At 48.4% G+C, this 22,605-nt stretch overlaps 1 protein-coding gene across 3 annotated transcripts in view; it reads left to right on the top strand.

Annotated features, from left to right (window-relative positions):
- Positions 1–5,701: 5,701 nt before the first annotated feature.
- The window catches only part of LOC120957025 (ankyrin repeat and BTB/POZ domain-containing protein 2), a 92,994-nt gene continuing 76,090 nt past the window's right edge, over positions 5,702–22,605 (top strand). Inside the window, exons 1-2 of one of the 3 annotated variants that reach the window (XM_049608431.1) lie at positions 5,702–6,092; positions 7,868–8,614. The gene's annotated coding sequence lies outside the window, so the exon portion shown is untranslated. Of the gene's footprint in view, positions 6,156–7,858; positions 8,615–22,605 lie in introns of all 3 variants that reach the window. The other 2 variants (XM_049608429.1, XM_049608430.1) reach the window with 2 other exon arrangements.

Below are 22,605 nucleotides of genomic sequence, written 5' to 3'. Positions count from 1 at the left end.
CACTGTCGCACACACTAAGCGCGCAACGCTTAGTGTGTGCCGAGCGCCGAGAGAGTGTGTACGAAGGCCGATCGAGCAGGAGCTCTCGGCAGGGGCGCTCGGTGCAGCTGGCGCGCGGCCTACGTTTTAAAGTGTTGTACGTTTCATCAGTATTTATTATGTATGTTTTAATATGTGTGAATAAAGTAATAAGTGTTTAAGTAAAGTGCAAGGAACACAGTTCATAACAGTTATAATAGGGACGTCACACGAAGCGGTAGCTTTGGCGTAAATTGGATTTCAGCCATACAACCCTATAATCTTTTGACAGGAAGTTTACGCTCTTCCATACAAATCAAGCATCATCTTTTTGAGTTTTCCTACATATTACTGTCAGCTCCCGGGAAACCGGTGAAACATTTCACAGTAAATGAAACATTTCACAGGCACGGACTATAGGCTGTATTAACTCAAATGCCTAAACAGTCCCTATATAAGAATTTTTTGTTAAGGCATTGGAGGTAGTTGAGACTGCAGTAAGAAAATATAGCGCCAATTTCCCATTTGGCCAGCGATGACAGGTCACCGAAACATTGTTATACCTAAGCTAACCTGCTGTCGCAACAAGGATCGATAGCTAGATAATAATCAGCCAGAGGTCCTCTCGCGGTCGGCTCAGTACATTGATGAACTACTCAACGACCAGTTTACCGAACAGCTAGAGGCTCCACTAGCAGATAGTGTCATGCTACTGCCACCAAGCATAGAAGAAACACAAAATCCGCTATCCGCGAATCGATGCCTCATGATTGGAATCTCGGCATCATCTATTCCATATATAAGATGGGAGACAGGTTGGACTGCAACAATTACATGGATATTATGGTGTTGAAAACCGCCTTTAATTATTCTACCTGTTCCCCCCTCTTCAGGGTCGTCTTATCCCGCACGTCGAAGAGATAGTCGGAAACAATCAAAGAGGATTCCGAAATCGGATAATCAACCACTGATCAGATCTACTAGAGAGGGTCGAGGCTAGAGAGGGCCATCCGGGACTCGAGGGTGGAGACTACGGGAACCAGCTTCTATAAGTCATCCCAGATCCTGGCATACGCTGATGTTGATAGACATCATTGGTCTGCGGCTCCACTATGTAGCAAAAGCCTAACAATGGATTGAACAGGCAGCAAAGAACCTCGGATTGCAGATAAACGAAGCAAAGATCAAACTGATGGTGGTAGCTGGTAGCTGATTTGCGCGCAAGGATGCTGGCTGCCTTCCGACCATTCTACAGCCTGAAAGCTACGCGTCGGACGTAGCTACCTATATAGTACCGGTCCTCACATACGCCTCTCAGACATGGACACTGTTCAAATGTGACGAAACTCTCTTAGCCGCGTTCGATAGGAAGCCCCGTGTGTGGAAGGACAATGGAGGAGTCGTTATAATGACGAGCTATACGAGCTATGTACGGCGACCTCATCTGTCGTCAAGCATCTGTCATCTGTCCTCATCTGTATCAAGCTCGCCAGGCTCCGGTGTGCTGGCCATGTTATTTTCTATAAATGTTATGTTATGGCGTGGAGGCGTCCGCCATTAAGGCTGGAATCAAATCCAAGTGTCCGACAATGATTATCCTGTACTTGCTTATTTGTAGACTTTTCGTCCTTGCCATCGAAAACATCGGCAAAGTTCCTAAAATAAATAAATAAAATAAACGTCTCAGGAGCTTCTTCATGATTTATTGTCATGAGAGATTTTATAGCTAATATGGAAGTGTGCGAAAGTATGTAAAATTTGTCTAGGCCATCTAAAATGATCTCCAAAGTCCGTAACAACTTTTGATTGCTATAAACGTTATCAACACATTCCACACACTTACTTTGCGGAGAAAAATAGTGTCATTATATTTTAGTAATTTAGAGAGAAACGCACGTTTTCTCGGTTTGGATCGAGATCGCTAGGAGGATCGAGATCGAGACATGGGTGGCGAGGAATTAGTATCCCAGGAGATGTTGGTGAACTCCGAGGCACACATAAAGCTCGAAGAAGGTGTTTTAGAGAATCAATTTCTCCTTCAAAGCTGAATTCTATTCCAGTTACATCATGGCTAATATCAGTGATCGTAAATCCTACATTTCTAGAGATGATCTAAGAGGTTTAAATCAATAAAGTCCAACAAGACTAGGAGAATGAAGAAAGTCCTTAGCGTTTCGGACATTACATTAATAAGTTGTATATTATTTTCCTAATAGCTGGTAAGTATGTTTTATACTAAAATAATTTAATTCGTTAACTTCCCTTTCCTTTCCACTAACATGTGAGCGGAATAAAAAGCATTGTTTATTATCAAATGTCTCACTTCTCGCTCCCCAGCAAAGCCTATCATTTTAGACACAATCCTCATCTGAACCACCATTTTCTACCTCTTTTTTAAGTTCTCTTTCTCTCTCTATGTGGACCGTTAACCACACAAATGGTTGCTTATCGATTATTTTACCAAGCATCGCTCGGTCGCTCGAGAACGCAGTGTGTAGTCACATTTCACGCGAGTCGTCATAAAACCTCATGCCTCATCATCTGCAGAAGTTGTCCCCGGTTTGGCTCGGGAAGGTTTGTCCTAAATTGGTGTGAATAATTTTTCAATAAAACTCGCCCAAGGCCACTAAGCACCGTTGCGTATTATCTTTCACTTCAATGCTCAGCTCGACTGGGAAGAAGCTGGAAGCGTACGCAAAGCTGGTTGCTGTTTCGCGCCGTTTCGCGACCCTACTTTCTTCGCGCGTGTTTTTTGAGAACGTGACGTGTGTTTGGAATGCGCATTCCACGTCCACGCACTACGGCCTGGTGACCGTTCGGCTTGTGTTTTGCGTCAGTCTACCCATGTTGTTCGTAATCAAGATACAATTTTCAGTCTTTCAGTAGTCTCTTAGTTTCCATTTCATCAGAGCAGCGAATAACAGGCTCTTTTGGAAATCGCAAACGCAACTTGAAGTACGATAGAATTCCAACCCTACTCTATTTATAGCTCGGACGCGCTCGTATGACATATCTCGTACCGTTCCTAGTCCACGCGCTGGGCAGATACTATTAATATCATCAATTTTTATCGCAGCATGACCAGGCGCAACCCTTACCATTCCGCAGCAACCGAAGCAGTTTCCTGTGCATAATAAATGAACATATTTGCACGAATCGGAATCAGCTTCCCGCTCCCTCTGTTTGCTCTCTCTCTCTCCTCCTCGAGCAAACGAGGGCCACCACCCCATATCACAGAGTCATATTTCAAAGCGCGCTCTAAACCACTCTCCGCTCCTTTTCCGTCCGTCGGGCACAATGGGCGAGGGCCAGCGCAACGACCAATTCCTCAACCGAAATGACATATTACTTTTCAGCGTTATTTTGGCATTATGATAATGTCCTTTCCCGGATCCTCGGAGCGCTGCTCTCGCGGTCGCCTCATCTTCGCCCCTGCGGTGACCGCTGGCCCGGCTTGTTTCCTTTTTTTTTTTGCTTGGAATGTATCATTTTCAGCGCAAACCATCGAACTCGCGCACCTCGCCGCACACACGATTGACAGTTATCATTTTCTGTTGCGTTTTTTTTTTTCTCGTTGTGTTGTTGTGTCTTCGTTTTTAGCGTTTCGCCCTTTATAGCGTACGCACTGCACGAAGAAGAGGAAGCAGAAGTGGAAGAGGAAAAAGCGACACCAAAAAAAGACAAAAACAAGACAGAAACAAAATGTTCAGGAAAAACAAGCGCAAACACAACCAAAGAGAGGGGGGGGGGGGGAAAGAGATGAAGAGTACTGGGGCGTCTGATCACCCGTCGATCGACGCCGGTTTCGATGCCTTTCTCCCGGAGCGATAAACAAAAAAAGAATGTATGGAAGGGTTGCCTTCAAGAACCGCCTTAGAATTTGAAGGCAAAAAAGGGGGGAGGGGGGGGGGGGAAGAACACCACAACTGTGGCAGCTCTTGGCTCAGTCCCTTTTTTCAGGGCTGCCGCCTGTGGGGAGGAGGGGGTTCGTCGCTTTACCTTTCGGTCAAGGCAATGAACCTGTCCGAAAAGAGTGTACACCTCCCTTTCGCTCTCTTTATCGCTCTCTCTCTCTTTCTCTCTCTCTTTCCCTCTATCTCTCTCTCTCATTCCATCTCATTCATTCTCGCAGGGGTCACACCGCGCCTCCTGCAAGATACGAAACCGTCAACCAAACAGCGGAGACTTCAACGAGCGAAATTGTCTCTGCCTACTGCGTGTTTGGTGTACGCTACACATTCATCAAACAACATTTCGGCAGCTCACCACACCACCGCACCACCCGAACAAAAAGCGGTAACCTCCTCTCCTTATCAGCGCGCCCCAAAGCCAGGAAGCAATTGCGGCAAACCGGCCACACTTTTTTGGCGCGTCCCACACCCCCCATCCCCCCTCCGTCCCACCCAGGGTGGTGGGTGTCCCAGTTGCACAAAGTACGCTTCACGCACAGTCTGGGAGGCTTGAGCGCGAGAGAATGGAACCAATAGAAACCACTGGCCAACCTTGCGTTCCGTTCCCGGTTGGACATTGTGCTAATGCTGCTTTCGTGTGAGCCATCCATTCTCACCGTGTACTCACACTCTCTCCCTTTCTATTTCTCACTGTCTCTCTCTCTCTTTCTCTCTTTCTCTGTGAGATCTTTCTCCTGCGCAAAGGTTCTCCTTCGAGTCTAGTTTTTTTGCTGTTTTGTTTCGCTGCTTGCGCCCCTTCTGGGATGCTGGGACAATACATGGTGCGCTGGTGTGTTTGAATGTTTTGAAGATGGTTGTGGTGCTTTTTTTTTGTTTCAAAAAAAAAAAAAAAAAAGGAACCCCGCCGTTCGGCCGAGAGTTCAAGCAAACGTTCGCGGGATTGTATTGAACACATATTAGGGATCGCACCAATACCAAGCACCAGCAACTGGAGAGTGATGCGGTGAGCGAGATGAAGCTGTAGTCAGAATCGTGTCGCGGTTTTGTGCTTATTTACAGGGTGTAGCAAAGGTAGATTAATTTTGAAATATTTATTTTTTGATATTAACATTTAATTAGTGAATAATGAATAATTAAAATAAGACTTATTCAGGTGCAAATTGAATATTTTAATATAAGTGCATAAATCAACTCAACATGCAAATCAATAAACTTCACACAAAACGAACAATTGATGGTAAAAATAAATCAAAATAAACAAAAATTCCAAAAAAACGGAAACAAACACACACACATACACAAGTCGCAAGAAAACGAATCAATAAATGTAAAGAGCAACAAAAAAAGAAAAAAGAAAAACGGACCAGAGCAGAAAAGGGCAGATACAGCGTATCCTCGCTCCTCGCTCCTGGAATGTCTTACAAGTTGGTTGCTGTAAGCAAACCAAAAACAACAACAAAAAAGACTCGAGCCACGAGGTGAGCAAACGTGAAGATAGGAGGAGGCCAAGGGAAAAGAAAGAACACCCTCTCAAAGGAGCAAAGAGAAAAGGTTAAGCCCTCCCGAAACAGCAACCGCAGCAAACCGGCCCTCAGAAGCGCGCAAGCCACTCAGCCGCTCAATGCTTGGCTCAGAAAAGAATCTGCGATGATAAAACGAGAAATCATGGTACAAAACGCACACTCACTTACATCCGAGAGCCAAGAGCCAAAAGTAATGAGTGCGCACGTGTGTGAGAGAGAGAAAAAATGCGCGTAAAGTATGCTGATGCTGGCGTGTATTGATGAGCATACGCACCGAGCATAACATGATCGCAATATGCATGCTGAGCCGATCTCGCGCCGCGTGAGTGCGCCCGCGCGCTCGCGCAGACACTCGCGCTCCATTCTACGCGTAGTCGCCCAGTTTGTGGCTCGGGCGTGCGCTCGCGTACAGTTCCCTTCGACGCGTCGTGCCAGTCGGGAGTGCGCGTTGCCTGTGCTGTTCGCAGCAGTGTTGCCCTTTTTCTTTCTTTCTCCCCCATCCTCATTTATCCCTCTGTGGGTGTATGTGTTCTAGAGTGAAGAAGTGAAGTGCAAATTTGTGTGAAAAATGAACTACGACAAACACTGAACGTGAAAGAATAAACAAAACATACCAGCGCATCCAGTGCCTTTGGTTTGTGTAAGTTGTGCTGATACTGTTTTAAGTGTGGTTTGTGTTGGAAGCTTTGAATTGAAAAAAAAGGTGATTTAAAGTTTGTTTGAGAAAATTGTGTGAGATTCTGTGGGTTTAAAAAGAGTGCTTTAAAAATATTTTCAGTGATCCCGACCGTAGTAACACACACACACACACACACACACACACACACACACACACACACACACACACACACGGACACACTTCACGGTTCAGTGACCCGTTTGGTGCCAGAACCTGTTGCAGATTTCATTTTTGTTGCACTTTTTTGTTTTACAATTGTCAAATTGATGGTCGCCTACCTGCCCGCTCAACTCCTTTTCCTCTCCGATGGTCACATTCCTTTGACACTCGCATCCCGTTTGCTTGTTGTATTTTTTATTTTTTTTTGGTTGATTTGTGTTCTTCGGTTTTGTGTCCGGCCCTTACTGACAAGATAATGGTGATGTACAACAACACACTGTTTCGCTACCGGCAGCAAACGGCAAGAAAGATGTCTTTCCGATTGGCGACTGGAGAAGCTGTGGAATGTGTGTGTGTGTGTTTGTGACGTGTTGGCAACTTAAATGACATTTCGAATTCGCTGACAAACGGCCGAAGAGGCAGAAGTGCATCCTACAGCCTACTGTGACCTTTTATTGGTGGCGTCAATGGTCGTTGAATAAAATGTTTTAATTAATTGCCTCGTCTTTTATGCAAGCAAAATTTTCTAAAATACACTAAATTTTCTATGCTAATCATAATATCCTACTGAATGTTTAATTACAACAGCAGTTCTTACATTTTTGTTATTTTTTTTTTTAAATGTTTTAAATATAATTGGACATTATCCTCATTCAGCCTTCCGGCATAAAAACAATCGCTGAAGCCCCACACAGAGCCCCCCAAAATGTAGTGCATGTGTTTGATAAACAAATTCAAATAAACCCAGCGCGGCCCGAAACGACGACACAAACAAACAGTGAGCGAAGGCACGAACGTCTCGAGCGCGGGTTCGTTGCCTGCGCGCCCGCTCAAGTCTTTCGTCTAGCAGCGAGCGTTCTGCGATTTGCGCCGAGACTTCTCGGCGTTGGACGTTGCATATGCAACCAAATCGTGTGGAGGAGGGGTGGGGAGAGGGGGTGGGGGAGGGGTTTGGTTACCACCATCAGGATCGTGTGTGTGTGTGTGTGTTTGTATACGTACTTTTGTGAGTGTGTTTCCCTTTACCCGAAAGGGCAAAAAACACGAATAATTGTGTGTCTGTGTGTGCATGTTGACATTGGGTTCGTTTCTTCCTCGCCCGTTCGCTTCGTTTTGTTTGAGTGCACTGAAGGTTCAAACTTCGACCTGGTGTGTTAGTTCGCCCACCCAACGATCCTGATCCAGTGACGAAGGAGCACATACACCCGCAAACACACACAAAACACCGTGCGCTTCTTCGGATTCACCACGGACTGTGGTGGCAGGACAGAGGCTCAAATCAATTCTAATTTCAACTGCAAACATCAATTGCACAACCGCGGCGGAAGTTTCGTGTGTGGGAAAAAAACACCCCCCCAGCTCCTTTTGCCACCGTAACGAGCCGCCACGAATTAATGGCCACTTTAACGGCACAAGTGCACACTACACACACACACACACACACACACGCTACCCACCGTTGACATTTTCCGCGTGACATCGCTCGTGGATTCACGGCCCTTAATCAGCTGCGCTTAATCTGTTGTCTATGTGTCTTTTTTTTTTATTCCACCTTGGTCTTCTCACAGCGTGAATAGCAAGCGAAGAAGTAAAAAGAAAACAAGCAATACTGTAACATTACAAGCTTTTCAGCACAGTGTGATTTGGTGTGCTCAGTGAACAGTGAATCAAGTGAACATACCTTACGGATCATTGGGAGGGGAAAACAAATCCAGTTTCTCTAAGCGATCTAGATGCCGTTGTGAAATATCGTTGTGCAGCAGCAGCAGCAGCGGCAGCATCGTGAGTGACATCGTGTTTTGATCGCCATCAAGTGCTTGGTTGCCTAATCCCTGTTCAAAAAAGTGCGTAAGAAAAAGAAGAAGAAGAAAAACAACATAACCTGAAAATTTATTTCAACCGTGTGCTTTCTTTCCCAAGAGCCAGCGCGCGCCAGCCGCTCTCCACGGGCCAACATTTAATTGGCAACATTTATTACTCATTATTTTGTGCCTATTGCGTGTTAGTGTGCGTACGTGAGTTTAGTGTGCTATGTGTGCCTGTTCTCTCGCTCCTTAGTGTGTGTATGTGTGTGTCTGTGTCCCATTCCCAGTCAGTGAGTGCTCGAAAAAAAAACCCCCCGTGCGGCAGAGGTAAAGGTGTTAAAACATTTTCAACGCATTACGCAAAACGTTCATACGCGCCCAATCGGTTTTAGCAGCAGCAGCAGTAGATCCCTTTTTTTCAACCGTACCTCACACCTCAACCGTGCTCCTCAGGACGCGGGCACTGTGACCTAGAAGAGGAAACCCATTCGGCAGGGCAGGTTTAACAACGCGAAACAGGTAAGTCCCGGTAACCCGTGTTCGGTGGGATTCGTGGTGGGTTTTGGTGTTTAGATTTCCCTGCTTCTGACTCGCTGCCTCGTGATTCATTCCCGTGAGGTCCGTTTCATTGCGAGGGGCTTTTAAATGGATCAAGCGTACGATAGAAACACAGCAGAGTAGCGACACTTTATGTTGCACTTAACAACACACATGGACAGTGCAACACGATCTCGGGTCTTGAATGTTACTTGTGCTTGTCTGTTACATAAAATTTGCATCCCTCATTTGCAGACAGCATTTGTACCATGTCGACAGTACGTTTTCGTTTGCCATGTAAACGATCGGTTTCGAGCGATAACACGTGTGCGCACACAGGTTGATTGCTAGCTCTGCACTAATTATCGTACCGATCGTACACTATTACCCGATTTGCCGTTTCGAATCGATCGATACGCAGTCAATAATTGCCATCAAGTCGACGCTTTGTCGACGCTTATCTATTGAAGTCTACGATCTGATGTATAATAAAGTCGTACAAGGTTGACGTGATTTAGATGAGACAGAGTTCTTGAGGGAATTGATGGTGGTTGAGTCATAAACACATCAACTGCTGCACTAATGATGCATTGCACGGACAGGCAGCTCTCTTTGTACTTTGAGCAAAACGGTCGCATAGGAACGGTCACCGTTTGTGGAGTTCTTTAGCAACAGAGACGACCATTGATTGCAATTTTTATTAGCTTCAGCGCTCATCCGCTGCACCGGAGTGGTCCGCATCGGCTCAAGTTGCAATACGCACGCCCCGCAATAGAGCACCATAGATCACCCTCCCCCCCCATGGGCAATTTGCATCGGGTTCGATAAAATCTGCATACTTCACCGCTCCTGGCCCGATGACGGCGTACTGAGACGTACCGAAATCGTCCAAGCCTGTTGTGTGATGAGAAAAACGCAGAGGATGAATTAATGGAACTCGTTATAGACAGGAATGTCTGTGTGTGTGTGTGTCTGTGGGTGAATATCTGCCAAGCCCCCTTTGGGGAGGTTTGATGATAGTCAATGTATAAAGCTCGTGTTACACTCCACGTCCCTTTCGCGGGCCGGTGGTAATCTCTTGAAACATGAAAACCGCTCGTATAACTTTACGCCTTATAACACTCCTTTGAGGGGAGGAGGCTATGACCATTCTTCTACTTATTACACCCAAAGAATGGCGGGTGAGATGCTGGAACCGGTAGCTGGTTCATAAGAAAAAACAACCCCCCCCCCACACTCTCTGGCCAAATTGAGAAATAAAGCCATCCTAATCCATTTAGTAGCCGGGGCCGAACTGTTCAAAACCGCGGGGCTTTTGGGGCGGCTGTCACACTGCTAAACACTGGTAGCACTGTTTTGGGACGTACACTCACCAGCAGTGGGAGGTGAAAGCATGCCACGATCGCAGTTTCGTATTGATAGGATTAGCGTCCGGCGTTTTGAAATCGGTGTGTCTCCGTTCGGCAACACCCTGCCTGCCTCCAAACGGCTTATATCGCGCCGCGGCCGCGGAAGAACAAGCAAAGCGCAAATCGAACCGATCGCGATTGGACGACATCTTCCCGGGCAGCACTTCTTGATCACTAGAGAGTTTGATACAGAGAGAGAGAGAGAGCACCAGGTACGAAAAGAGGTTGAATCATTTCAACGATCGTCGTCTTCGTCGGCATGTAGACAAGCAGGCAGGGCAATTCCACAGCGGCATTATATGTAAACGAGCTTTAATCGGATTTTCTCGGCTTCTCGGCGAAACTCGGGGAGACTGCAGGGAGGATGACATACACGTTGTGGGGGCGGGGATGAAAGTTAGACGCGCGGAAGATGATTGGTTGTCCAATGATGTGCCGCTCCTTCCTAAGCGTCCCTTTGCTAAGAACCCCGCGCGCACACGCAACGCAACAGGGCCTCTCCAGGAAGAATGTCGTCGCCTCGTCGAGCTGACGATCGCTGCGCGCTCAACTTCGCTCATTTTATTCTACATTAGATCTCGTTTCCGTTTGCATTCCGCTGTGGCGTTGCAAAACTGGGAGGGGGGATTCTTTTTGCGCGAATGCGGTTTGCTGCTGCTGCACCAACGACCCGATGGTAAGACCTTTTGGGAGAGGTACATGCCAGAGGTACTAATTACGTCGCGTTTTTGAACGCGTCCTGCCTACTTGAAGGTGCAAATCCAAAACACATCAGCGCAGCATCTCTGCATCTCGATAAAGGTAAGGAAAATCAATGCCTCCAGTCAATTACAGTGGTCGAGCGCGCGCCCGCGTACGGGTTTGGCGAGCCGTCCTCAACGGTCCCAAGCGACCACTTTTTCCAACCGTACCGCTGGTGAAAGATGTGTGATAGCCTGGCGCGCGGGGTGGCAAGTTTATTGCCCGTGTGCCACTCTCCGAGGCAAATTAGATTGCTTCTACCCGCGGCACCGCTCCTCCAGCGCCAGGATGGTCGCCCTCGGGCCTGCCCGTTTCTGACGGCCGCAGACACGCACCTTTTCGTGCGTATCCAGTTGGAATCCAATGGCATCGCGGGGCGAACGCCATTAGACGAACCTGATCACGAACCGCCCTCCAACCCTGATTCGTCGCTTCGGGAACGCGTGTTTGTGTGCGTGTGTGTGTTCGGCGTCCTAACCCTTAATGCTTGGTGGATTAAGCGGGGTGATTTGTTCACTTTGGCACACTCTCTTGGGCGCGAACCTTGGGTGGAGGATGAGCGCGATTTTTAATGTGACTCGTCAAATGTTTATACACGCGCTCCAGCGGTTAAAACGTTTTGGTCTCTCTTGCTATCTGTTGTGCAAAAAAAAAACTGCTCGATTTCGCCCCCCCCCCCCCCCCCATTCCTGACAGGTTGATCTCTCTTTGGTGCTCTGCCACGGGAGTTGCGCTGCTTTCCAGTGCAATTAGACACGAATGCGAATGGCTCCGCGTGTAAGCTAAGAACCGTTGCCTAAAACACGCTCACAAACACACACACACACCGGCTACACTCGGTGTGATATTAAAAAGGTATTAAAAAGATGCTTGGCAACAGCTTCGCGGAGTTCACGGTTAGTAAAGAAAAAATGGCTAACCAGCAGTGTGAGTGTGTGTGTGTTCAGGCTGACACCATTTCCATTTCCGGCGCGATGTCAAGCTCCTCTGCATGACTTGTAGCTCTGGTTGCGTAAGAAGCGCACGCGCGTCCGATAATTTCTCGAATCTCCTCCTCCCTACTTGCTGGGGCAGTTTGCATCGGCTCAGCTTAACAAGCGAGCGCCATATCATCATCAACGAGTGCGCTACATTATCCTCCTCCGTGTCTAACGAGCCGAGACGGACGGCTGAAGTCGTCGTGCAGGCATCGCAATGGTAACACACACACACACACACACATGGCACATTGTTTTGCTTCCAAAAGTGTAAAACCAAAAGCACCAAAAACGAGGAAACACTACTCCCGAACGCAATTTGCTAAATTTCCAAAAACCATGCGCCGCAAATGCAACACATTTTGAACCCATTAAGTAAGCGCACCTGATGCTCGTTGGCGTGCGGGCGCACACCGTTTCGGCGGAAGTGATTGCGTGATCCAGTTTTGGTTTGGCGTGGAAAAAAGGTGTGCAGATGTAGTTTGTTTTTGGTATGGCTCTGCTATGTACATCATGCTCGTAGTGCTATTGTGTCACTGCTTAGGCGTTGGAACGTGTGTATAGTTTTGATGCAAAGAACTCGTCTTCATGGCATGGTACCTATTGGCAGAACTGAAGATCACACGCTGTGGCCCTCATTGAGGTAGGTTAATATGGGATTTTATTCATTTTTTGTACGCATTCATACCGGCTGGAAGTTGCACGCTAACCTGTCGGGAACTTCTTGGAACTCAAAGCGCACGAGATACACTAACGGCACTCCCATAAGCCGAGTCATCAAGATCCCCCCAAATAGTGTCGGGACAAGTGCGTGACCTTGCAGGCTTTAGATCGTGAGATCAAAATCTTATATCTGGACTAACGTCTGCCAGTAGTTTCACCTCTTCCAGACATGGTCTCACAGACACATCAACCTCCATTTAGGGCAGACAAGAGTACGGTACGAGACGGGCACACATAAAACGGAAAGCCTCGCAGACGTTACGATTATTACATGCCTTTCAGTTAAACCCATGACCATCTATCCTCAGCCAGTTACTGCAACATTGTATCTTCCACGAGTTGTAGTACCGTCGCGAGCTAATCATTGCGTCGTTAGTAACGCAACCTGAACCGAAACCCATATATGTAGACCTCTGTCGGCAGTAAATGCAGAATCGTCACCCAGCGCGATCCCTTCTTGATCGCACCTTTAGATTGGCATCCGTAGGCGTTGTCCGCATCCGGAACGGTTCGCATTCTTCCCGATGTGTCCAGCGTCAGTCTCGGCGCGCGTGCACGCACACACAATGTAGAGAGAGAGAGTGAGGGCCCTTCAAGAACGCGATGACTGCTCTCATCCTAGGCCTTTGGGCACGCGGAAATGGGATCTCATCGCTCCCCAAAGGGAGACGTGTCGCGGTGGACGATTGAATTCATTTTCTCCACTCCGATCTCCACTTTTCATCCCCGGTCGGGATGCGCGGAACACGGCACTGGATGCAACATTGTGATTGGGTTTGAATAAGAATTAATCAAATGCGCCCCGCAGCATACGTTAATAGAAGTGCGTGGTAATACACCCTTACACTGTCCGTCTGTGCTCGGTTGATGGTTGATAGGTGGAAAATGGGATGCGGAAAGTGGACGCACTGAAGACGAAGCCCTAAGCTGAGATGGTACGAGAGGAGGAGAAGGAGGAGGGGATCATTCTCCTACCCTATACTAGCTTGTGTCTTCAACGATTTAGGCTTTGCGGGGGTGCTAACTGACTGTTTAATGCCACACTCAAGGGGTCCCTGTGAGCAAGCGGCTATAATCCCCTTATGATCCTAACTCATTAATAGACGATCTTGATAGATGGGCTGTTTAGGACCATCCGCTAATACGGTCGGTGTCCGAGCGTCTGAGTGCTTTGTGTCTCTGTGTGTGTAAACTGTGTTTGATTTACGGCCAAGTTGTTGGTGTTGCCTATCGGGGAAAATCATTGACCGTTTACATAGTGCAGGCGGGTTAGGATTTCCGGAGGTTTATTTAAATGCTCCTGTCGGACTCAAATGGTCCATTAATCATTGTGTCCCATGTGTCCTATTTCCCAGCTAAAATATGTGCCTAATCCTGCTTACGCGATAAGATGACATCACATTTGTAGGCAAAACAGGCAGTTTCAATTTACACGCCCTATTAAGATTCGGTGAATTCAATATTGAATTGATTTAGGTGAGTTTAATAAACTGAACCCCTTCTTATCCCTGAATTCCTACTACAAATCTGATCAAGCGCATGTCGAAGAAATTATTCCAAATGAACTCCAATCGGAACGGTTTTCACTCCAACTGGAACAAGTTCAGTCCATTCGCTTCGATCCCATATGGAAGCGAGAAGTAAAACAAACGGCAGAAACGCAAGACTCATAGCTACGCACGTTGTAGTGGAAGACTCGTTGCAAATCATGAAGAGCGCAAGAAATGAATGCAACAAAACAAAAAAAAAAACCAACAGTCAAAGACTTATCCGTCCCAATTGTGTACCGTGTCCGATCGGCGAACGAGAAGCGTAAGATAGCGCACAACCAAAGCCGCCCCGGGGAGGCTGTCGATCGTGCCCATCCAGCCCTTGCTGGAGACTCTTGACGGAGACGGAGCATACTATGCGAAATGCTTCGCATTCCTCACCATGTCCAGTGAGGTGATATTTCAATTCCCGACCCGTCCCGTCCATCGCCATCTGGATGCATGCGCTCTGATTGATAAATCAAATGTGAGCACATCTTCGCTTCGATTTATCTTTTCTTTGATGACGGTCCCCTGTTTGCCTGCGACTGCCTCGCGATGTCTCTTCGTGAATGCCAACCACGACTAGCCCGTGATAGATCTAAGCCCGTGTGCGTAGAACGATAGTGGCCGTGCGCGACTTGTCTGCATGTGCTTAATTACTTACACCCGGGGGCGCGCAAAAATCGCGATTCCCCCGCAAGTTCGCCCAGTTTTGCAAAGATCTGCGAAACTGCGGCGAGAACGGCAGAACGATCGGTTGTCTAGTCTTCTGTCTCGGCGTCGGTTGCGCTTGTGCGTAAGATGCGTTCATGCGCGACGAATCAGCCCTCGCATGGAAGAGGCTGTGACGATGACTCAAAGGCGGGTGAGGGCACAACGACGGAGCAGGAAAGAATGTTTATCATGATGAATTAATCTTTAAGAGCTTCGCTGGGCGGAAGTGACGTCTGTGTTGGTTTGCGTTCGGTCGGATTATTGCGTGAGTGATGTCGAGTGGAGTGGATAGATCCATAGAGAGCGTTCGATCGCGATCCAATCCAAACGATCCAAAAGGGGGCCGTTACGGTGGGTCCAAGACGAACGCATGTGCGGGATGAAACGTTACTCAAATGTCTGTTTCTGTCCTTCCATCCTCCCCAAACCGCGACGGCCCATCGATCTTATCCTCAATAAACTGCATTCGGTGCCGCTCCGGTTCGGAATCGGATCGCACCGATCGATCTTTGCTCTCGAGCCCGTCGTTGTGCCTCTTTTATTGGCCACAGCCATCGACGACGATCCACGGACGTCGAGTGGCGTTTATGATAATAATAAAAAATTAAGAAAATCAAATCTTCCACATCTTTCTGATCGCTGAGTAGTGACCGTTTCCTTTACGCGTGGAGACGATCTAATGGAGGACAGGGAGGTTTATGGGTTCCTTCGCTTGTGGGGGGGGTTTCCCCAACCCCCGCATACCAACCCAATCAGAGGTATCGTTCACTTGTTTTGTTGAGGATTTTGTGCTGTTTTCTGTTGCCTTTTACAGACATTCAGAGAGTCGCGCGTGCGTGTGTGTGTGTGTATTTTTATGTTCCATTTTCTCAGACGGCGACGATGAAGGAATGTCAGATAGCACACACAGCCACACAAGCACGCTACTCTTTCACGCTCTTATGTGTCCAGCTTCGATTATCACTGAGTCATTTCTTGCGCTCTTGCGCAGTCTACGCAGACCTTCTTTATGCATCCCAGACACGCACGGGAAGCATATTTCTGGAGAAGAACAGAATGAAAAAAAAATGCAAACCCGCTGCTCCGTAGACCCTACCACATACTCCAGAGCAAATCATTGGGAGTTGGATGAAAAATAGATTTTAATCTCTTTTTAATTATGGTACGCAACGGGCCGGGGACGGGAGCAGCGTTTTGGGCAAAGAATGGGCCCTTCTTCCTGCTTGTTGTGCGCATGGTGCCGTGTGTTGCAACTGCAACTGCAACATTCTATTCCCTGCTCGCCCGATTTCCCAACAATGCGATTGCATGAATGCATTTCAACGTCCAACGAGAGCCCGCAGGAAGTTGGATTCGGCCAATCGGACGATGTAAACGTCACTCACGATCGTGTATAAATTTGCATACTGGGTCCAAGCCCCTCCAAGGGGGGGCTGCGGAAGCACTTTCCAGTCAATGGCAACTAGATGACTGTATGCGTGTGTGTGTGTGTGTGTGGGTATCTACTTGAAGGGCACATCTATTTTGTACGCTGGGCGCCAGTAACGAGAATTCAAACACTCTCCTCCACATCGAGGTTCGAGAAAGGACGAGACACGGCCAAGAACACTCGGCGGCTCGAACGAGGTTCCGAGTGCATAATGATCATTCCCGAGAATGGACTAGCGGAATGGAGAATGGAAAGCAAATGGACCCCATACGAATGGGCATACCGTCGAATTGGACTAGAACCAGTTCATAAAATGCTATATTATGGGTGCTGCGCAGGGCACTTACATTGCACAGCCCCTGCCCAGATGGGGCTGGGAGCGTGTGGTGTGCTTCTATGATAAATACCCGCTTAAAGGTTCTTGCGCTTAAGTGAGTTGTATTTGCACAGCAAACGGCACGGTACTTCGTGCGGTAACTTCTTCGCTCGGAGGATCTCTGCCCATGGAATACCGGGTGCAGTGCGATCGTTTTCCTTTGGCGATGAGGCAGACACAGGGTATAGCAACGGGAGGAAAAAAGGGAAACATAGCATGCGCAGACTTGCTACATGACGATACCAGTAGTTCTGACGGGAGTGATAAATTGTGAAAATTTACATGCACGATCGGAGCGGATTTGCCTCGGACGGCGGCTGCGGGATGGGCACGTCCCAGAACAAATTGCGTTGCCAGCTTAGGCAGTGAGTGTGCAAATACGATTCTTGAGCAAAGAGAGAGAGAGAGCGAAATACTGAAGTTGGCATGTTCTTGACGTTTGATTCATGGCGCCTGCGCCTTTCCGTGTGTGTGGCATTGTTTGCTATTGTTTCGTGATATACTGATCAGTGCTTTAGAGTTCATTGGCTGACATCTTCCGAGCCACCACTAAACCCACCGTCCGTCAATTACCTTCAAATTGAATGCTCCAATGCTACGAGCTCACCAGAGCACATTAGACGTGCGAGCTGGCACGGAAAGTAAAAGTTTAAAACCCGCTACTTCACGGTGGCACAACCCATTAGCCGTGCATCAATCCGGGTGCTACCAAATATGTAGAGCAGCAGCCCGTCCGTCTGTCTGTCTGCGCGGTACCATTATTGGGCCTGCGCTAATGTAGCTTTTTCCTTTAGCGGGCTATGTGCCTCTGTGCCATGGGAGGATAATAGCGTTTGCGGCAGTGAAAGTACAACAGCAAACCACGAGTTACAGGTCGGAGCGATTAGTGAAGATCGGTGGCCATTTCTGCCGCTCGCCCGCATTTGTAAGGTGCCAGGTGCACACGGCGGGCTCTGCACATGTTCTTTATGGTACGGAGGAAGGCGAGTCAGCTTAAACTGCCCGTACACTGCGTTAAGCTGCATTTATCTTGGCGGTTTTTCTCCGCAGCAACCGCTTTGGCGATAAGCGTGAAATGGTTGCAGTACCGATCGATATCAGCTGATTGACAATAGAGCGCTCTTGGTGCGCTCTTCTAGTTGACAGGCCGCGCTACCATATTTTGCATCATTTCCTAACGACCCAATAAACAGCTCGAGAGCCGTTGGAGAAATGCATGCCAAGAACCTTCCCGTCACTGCCAGTGACGCGATGGAAAGTGGTACATTTTAGTGGCGCCCGTATCCCTGCAGCGCCCCGGCGTTATCGACTTTCTTTTTTATTGCCTCACTCTGGCGGCCACGGTGCTAAACTTTCGATTGGCCGTGATTGCGCGAATGCGATGTGCCTGTCCCGTTAGCTCCCAGACCAGTGGTGTCCGGGCTTGCTGAGTAGCCGCCCGAAGATGCAGAAATTGACGCCCCAGAAATGGGATGTCTGTCCCGCACTGTCTTTAGGAAAGAGTGCGGCGATTGGTGGGGGGAGAGAAGTGCGAAAAGAGCTTTGCAAAGTACGCGTCAAACCAGTGCAAACGCTCATTTGCATATCGATTGCCCACCGCAAGCAAATTGAAATCGCACTACTGCCCTCAGAGACGTTGGCAATGCTGCTGACATTCATCATCTATTCCCGCCTCGAGTCCATTCGAGCCTAAACGTCTAAGATATCATCTGCTTTCTAGCTTAGCTAGAGATACTGGCACACATCGCAGAGTAGCTGTCACTAATTTTGACAAACGGACGCAAAGCGAAAGTGTGCGTGTGTGTGACTGGGTTGTTTGGCTGTCTCGGGTCTGTCTCTTTACGCTTGATCACCTTCTCAGGAGATCAGGACGATGAGAATTTGCCAGCAAATTCCCGAGAACACCCACAGTGGACTCATTTCACTCTACTCCCATCCCGTGTAGGAGGAGTTCACCGAGGGCGCTGCTGGGTCTTTGAACTCATTAAACTCTTCCCATTCCTGTGAGGGGTGGCCACAAAGCGCTACCCTTTATCGCTGCATAAAACAACGACCACTGGGTCCTCTGTGAATGGTCCTGTTTGTTCCTTTTTCAGCCACCCGTACCGGCTAATGATTATCTCATTAGAGCACGAGCTGGACACCCACGCTGAGAGATGTGCACGAGAGCCGCGAATCGCAACGCTGTACGCTAAGAACGGCACGCTAAGAAGACCTGAAAGCAAAATACACAAAACGATCTTACAGGAAATGCTACAAATTTATTAATGAAAAAGGGATTTAATTAAGTCGTGCGACGGAACGGTGCATGTGCTACCTACAGATGTTGAGCGTTCTCCGTCTGCTGTGGGGCGTAATCTTTGACAATGTTATCGGTAAATATTGGAGCAAAACGAATGTCCCAATGCGTGTGGGTCTTCTCAAATTGGTACGAAAGGTTTTAAATGTATCTTTCTTTCGCTCTCGCGCCGTCGATCGTTCGCTTGGTGCGCTGATAAGTTCATGTATAAATCCAAAACTGTCTGCTTTGCCCATGCTCCAAAAATGCAATACTCTTTTCGTTGGAAAGCAGTTAACAGTAAGATCGACTGAGTCATCCCTGGAGGGAATCCTGCGCTGTGCGTGTTGTTTTGCTTGTGCCTGTGCTTCCATATAACCATATCAAGCGATCGGAGAAGAAACACCGAGACATGCTGTCAGCGCACCAACAAAAACACTGACTGTTTACAGCAAGCATCAGGGCACAATCATAACAACAAAAACTACCCCACCAGCGGGAGAGAGAGAGAGCGAGGGACACCGGTGAGGGCAGAATCAATGGGCCACGGACGGAAATGGTGATGAAGATGATGTCGAATGTCCGTAGATGGAAAGCCGCAGCCAGCCGCGCAACACAAGGCGCGAATCGGGGCGAGCGAACGAGCGAAAAATTGGCGTACGCCGGCCGGTTTCGGTACTCCCGGCTATCCCCATGAAGTTCGTAAATTTGTTCCATTTGGTGATGCCGACAGGGCTGGCTGTGGCTGTGGCTGGGGTTACATACAGGGACAATCCCTTTTTCGGCGATCACAAACCAATCGCACGTCCCGACCGATGTCTCGGACAAGAGCCTGCCCAATATTGGAGCAATAAAGATGCGACGGAAAGTGGTAATACGTACGCTGGGACATTGTGATAATCAAACAGCAAAAACAAAAAACATTGCTGGTTGGTCCAATTTTTGACGATGCGGCTGGATGCTCAGCCAAACCTTCCCCAAAACTAAACAGCATTTAAAGTGCCCCACGATTACTTAGGGGATGCGGAAAAACGATGGTTCGGCAGAGTGTGGTGGTTAAAACAAACTTCCCGTCCCGTATGTTTTGTCTACCTCGTAGGCTTGTTGTGCCACCATAATCCATCCTGCAGCCTGAGCGAAGGAAAACGCTCCAGGTGTCCGGTGTACCGGCGATGCAGGCTGCTTTTGTCCACTGAACCGCCCGTTGTTTGCTCGACGCTTGAACTTTACTTATCCACCATCATGTCAAAGACCCTTTTTTACCAGCCTCTCTCTCTCTCTCCCCCTGTGTGTGTGTGTGTACATGCGACGCAACCTAAACGCTAAAGAGGCGACAGGGAACAACCACCTTCTCCTGGAGCAGCATTGGAGAAGCAACAGCAAACAGCAAGAGTAGAAAAAAGTCGGGTGAAAAATATCGAACAAGTAAACAAAAGGAGCTAGACGAGGGAAGGGACCCCACTGTGGGCAGAGGGGTTTGTGGAAAGTGTTTGTGGATGAAAAACATTGCACATCAGAACATCAGCGTCCGATTATTCATGGTCCACTGGGACGTAGAGTGGCCCAGGTGGACCTTTCAACTGGAGTTGCACGGCACGTCGTCCGCAGAGTTCGCGTTGAGCTAGGCGAGCTGGCGCAACACCGTGTGGGTGTCACTGACCATAAGAACCAAAAGATGGAGCCTCGGTTCACGCTATCTGCCCGCTGATGATAACAATTTTTCTCCATTACCGTTCGTACCGGCCACGTACTGCATGCCGATTCGTTCCCGCGTGTGCGCGCGCGCGCAGCCCTGTGGTTGTTTATGGTTTGCGCGGTCTGTTATTGACCTCAGCCGTCTACTAATGGACGGCGTGTTAGGTGGCGATAGTACGAGTGACTGTGGCGCGGAAATAAATTCAAAACACCACGGTTCAAAACGTGGTGTTGGCCATAATTTTTACTTCTCCACCGATAACGGTCAACTACCTTTGGGTGGGTACTGGGAGCTGGGCTCCGTAACTTGTTGGAGTGCGTGTTACTTATGGTGGAATGGGTGATAAACGGCAGATTTATCAATAGTTCCTACAAATGTCTGAAGATTCTTGAAGTTCCGCCATATTCTGGCCAGTTTCCCAGACAAACTTGTACGCTATTTAAGTCCTAATGGCATTTTAAACCTTCTTCCCTCCAACAACTACTAATTGTCTGGTCACCCTGTTCAACAGGAGGCGGGCCAGGTCATTTGGATAGCAAATAATTAAAGCCCCTTGCGATGAGACTTTGCGGCCTACATTACCCATTTCCCATCGCCAATCGCCACGCGGAGGAGCCATTATTTCTATTGTTTTGTATCGGACGGGTACTTAGCGCTGAGAAAGCGCTTCCGTACTACCTCGCCTTCTTCTGGCACAGTGAGTTCTAGCAACGGCGACATCATTGTGGGACAGCTCACAGGAAAGGGGAGGAACAGAGTGCAACGAGCAAGTCCATGCATTACCAACTTGCAGCCTGCATCCAAGGGGCCTGCAATTATGCGCATCCAGCCTGCAAAGACCGTGAGCTACGCTGAACTCCCCCCCCCCCCCCCGATGGGATGGCGGCGTCCGGCATCTCCAGCGGCATGGTCAGCATCAGAAAGCGCACACAATGCAGCTCACCATGTGAGGGAGGGGGGGGGGGGACTTAACATAACTGTCTCTCGCTGGGTAAATAATAGTCGACACTCCAGCCAGCTTGTAGGGCTTCCCTCGCGCCCGCATTCTGGCGACCCAGCAAAGGAAGTCTTCGTAGCCCTTCCCGGTCTCGTAGGTACTTCAAAGGAAAAATGCATGGAATTGACTGTGGGGCGGTGGGTTGTTCGGGAAAATTAATTCTAGCCCGCACCCGCCCTTCCCTTCTCCCACGTTTTATTTCTCTCTATTTGATGTTCTTTCAACCACCGTAAATCGTTCCCCCTCCCAGTTGAGGGGATCACCCTTCCGGACATGGAACAATTTCCTACGGATAGTTGTGGTGCATAATCGAACAAAAACACTAAACACACACGCCAGCAAAGCAGGCGTGGCATTTAATTAGCGTTGCATTAATGCGCAGTACCTCGAGGAGGACTCGTTCTGGTTGCGTGTCGCCCAGGAAACGGAGCGATCCTGGGTGGTAGGGGTAGGGTGTGCATATCATCGACATCTGAGCGTTGCGTGATACCGCTAGAGAGTTTCCCTGCCAAAGGGTAAGGGAGTCTAGGAAACCCACGCAGAAGTAGGTCAGCCGGCTCGCCGCCAGTTCCAGATGACCGATCGCGGGCTTTATTCAAATCAGCAAATAGGCATTCCAGACGCCCGCAACTCTCAATGCTCGGTTTTTTTTGGAGCCGTGCGTGAGATTACACAATATTTGGAAAGTGAAATGTACTCCTTCATGGCAAATTATATCCCTGAGGGGAGGTAAATCTGTTCCAAAATAGCCCGTGTGTCGTAAATAATTATGAACTGTATCGTATCATTCGCTGTACGCTTGAGAAGATGTTGAGATCGAAACATCCCAATAATTACAACCACTTCAGAGATTCGTTGTACCCTTCACTCTCTGCACACACAAAACCAAAAAAACTCGTTCCATAACAATTTTACCTCGATTGTTTTGAATGTCCCGTTTAAGGTCCGTTCTTGCCGCATCCCATATAGAGCCTCCGAACATAGGAGGACGTCTCCGGGAACTTTCAAATGTGACGGCACAAGTCACTCGCGCAAGTAGTTACGCGAGAGGGTCTGCTCTGTCGCCCTTCCTTGCGCTCCCGAAGAGTGTCCAAAAGTGGA

This window comes from Anopheles coluzzii, chromosome 3 (assembly GCF_943734685.1).
Source record: "Anopheles coluzzii chromosome 3, AcolN3, whole genome shotgun sequence".
NCBI lineage: Eukaryota > Metazoa > Arthropoda > Insecta > Diptera > Culicidae > Anopheles > Anopheles coluzzii.
This window is presented reverse-complemented; position numbering and strand designations above follow the sequence as displayed.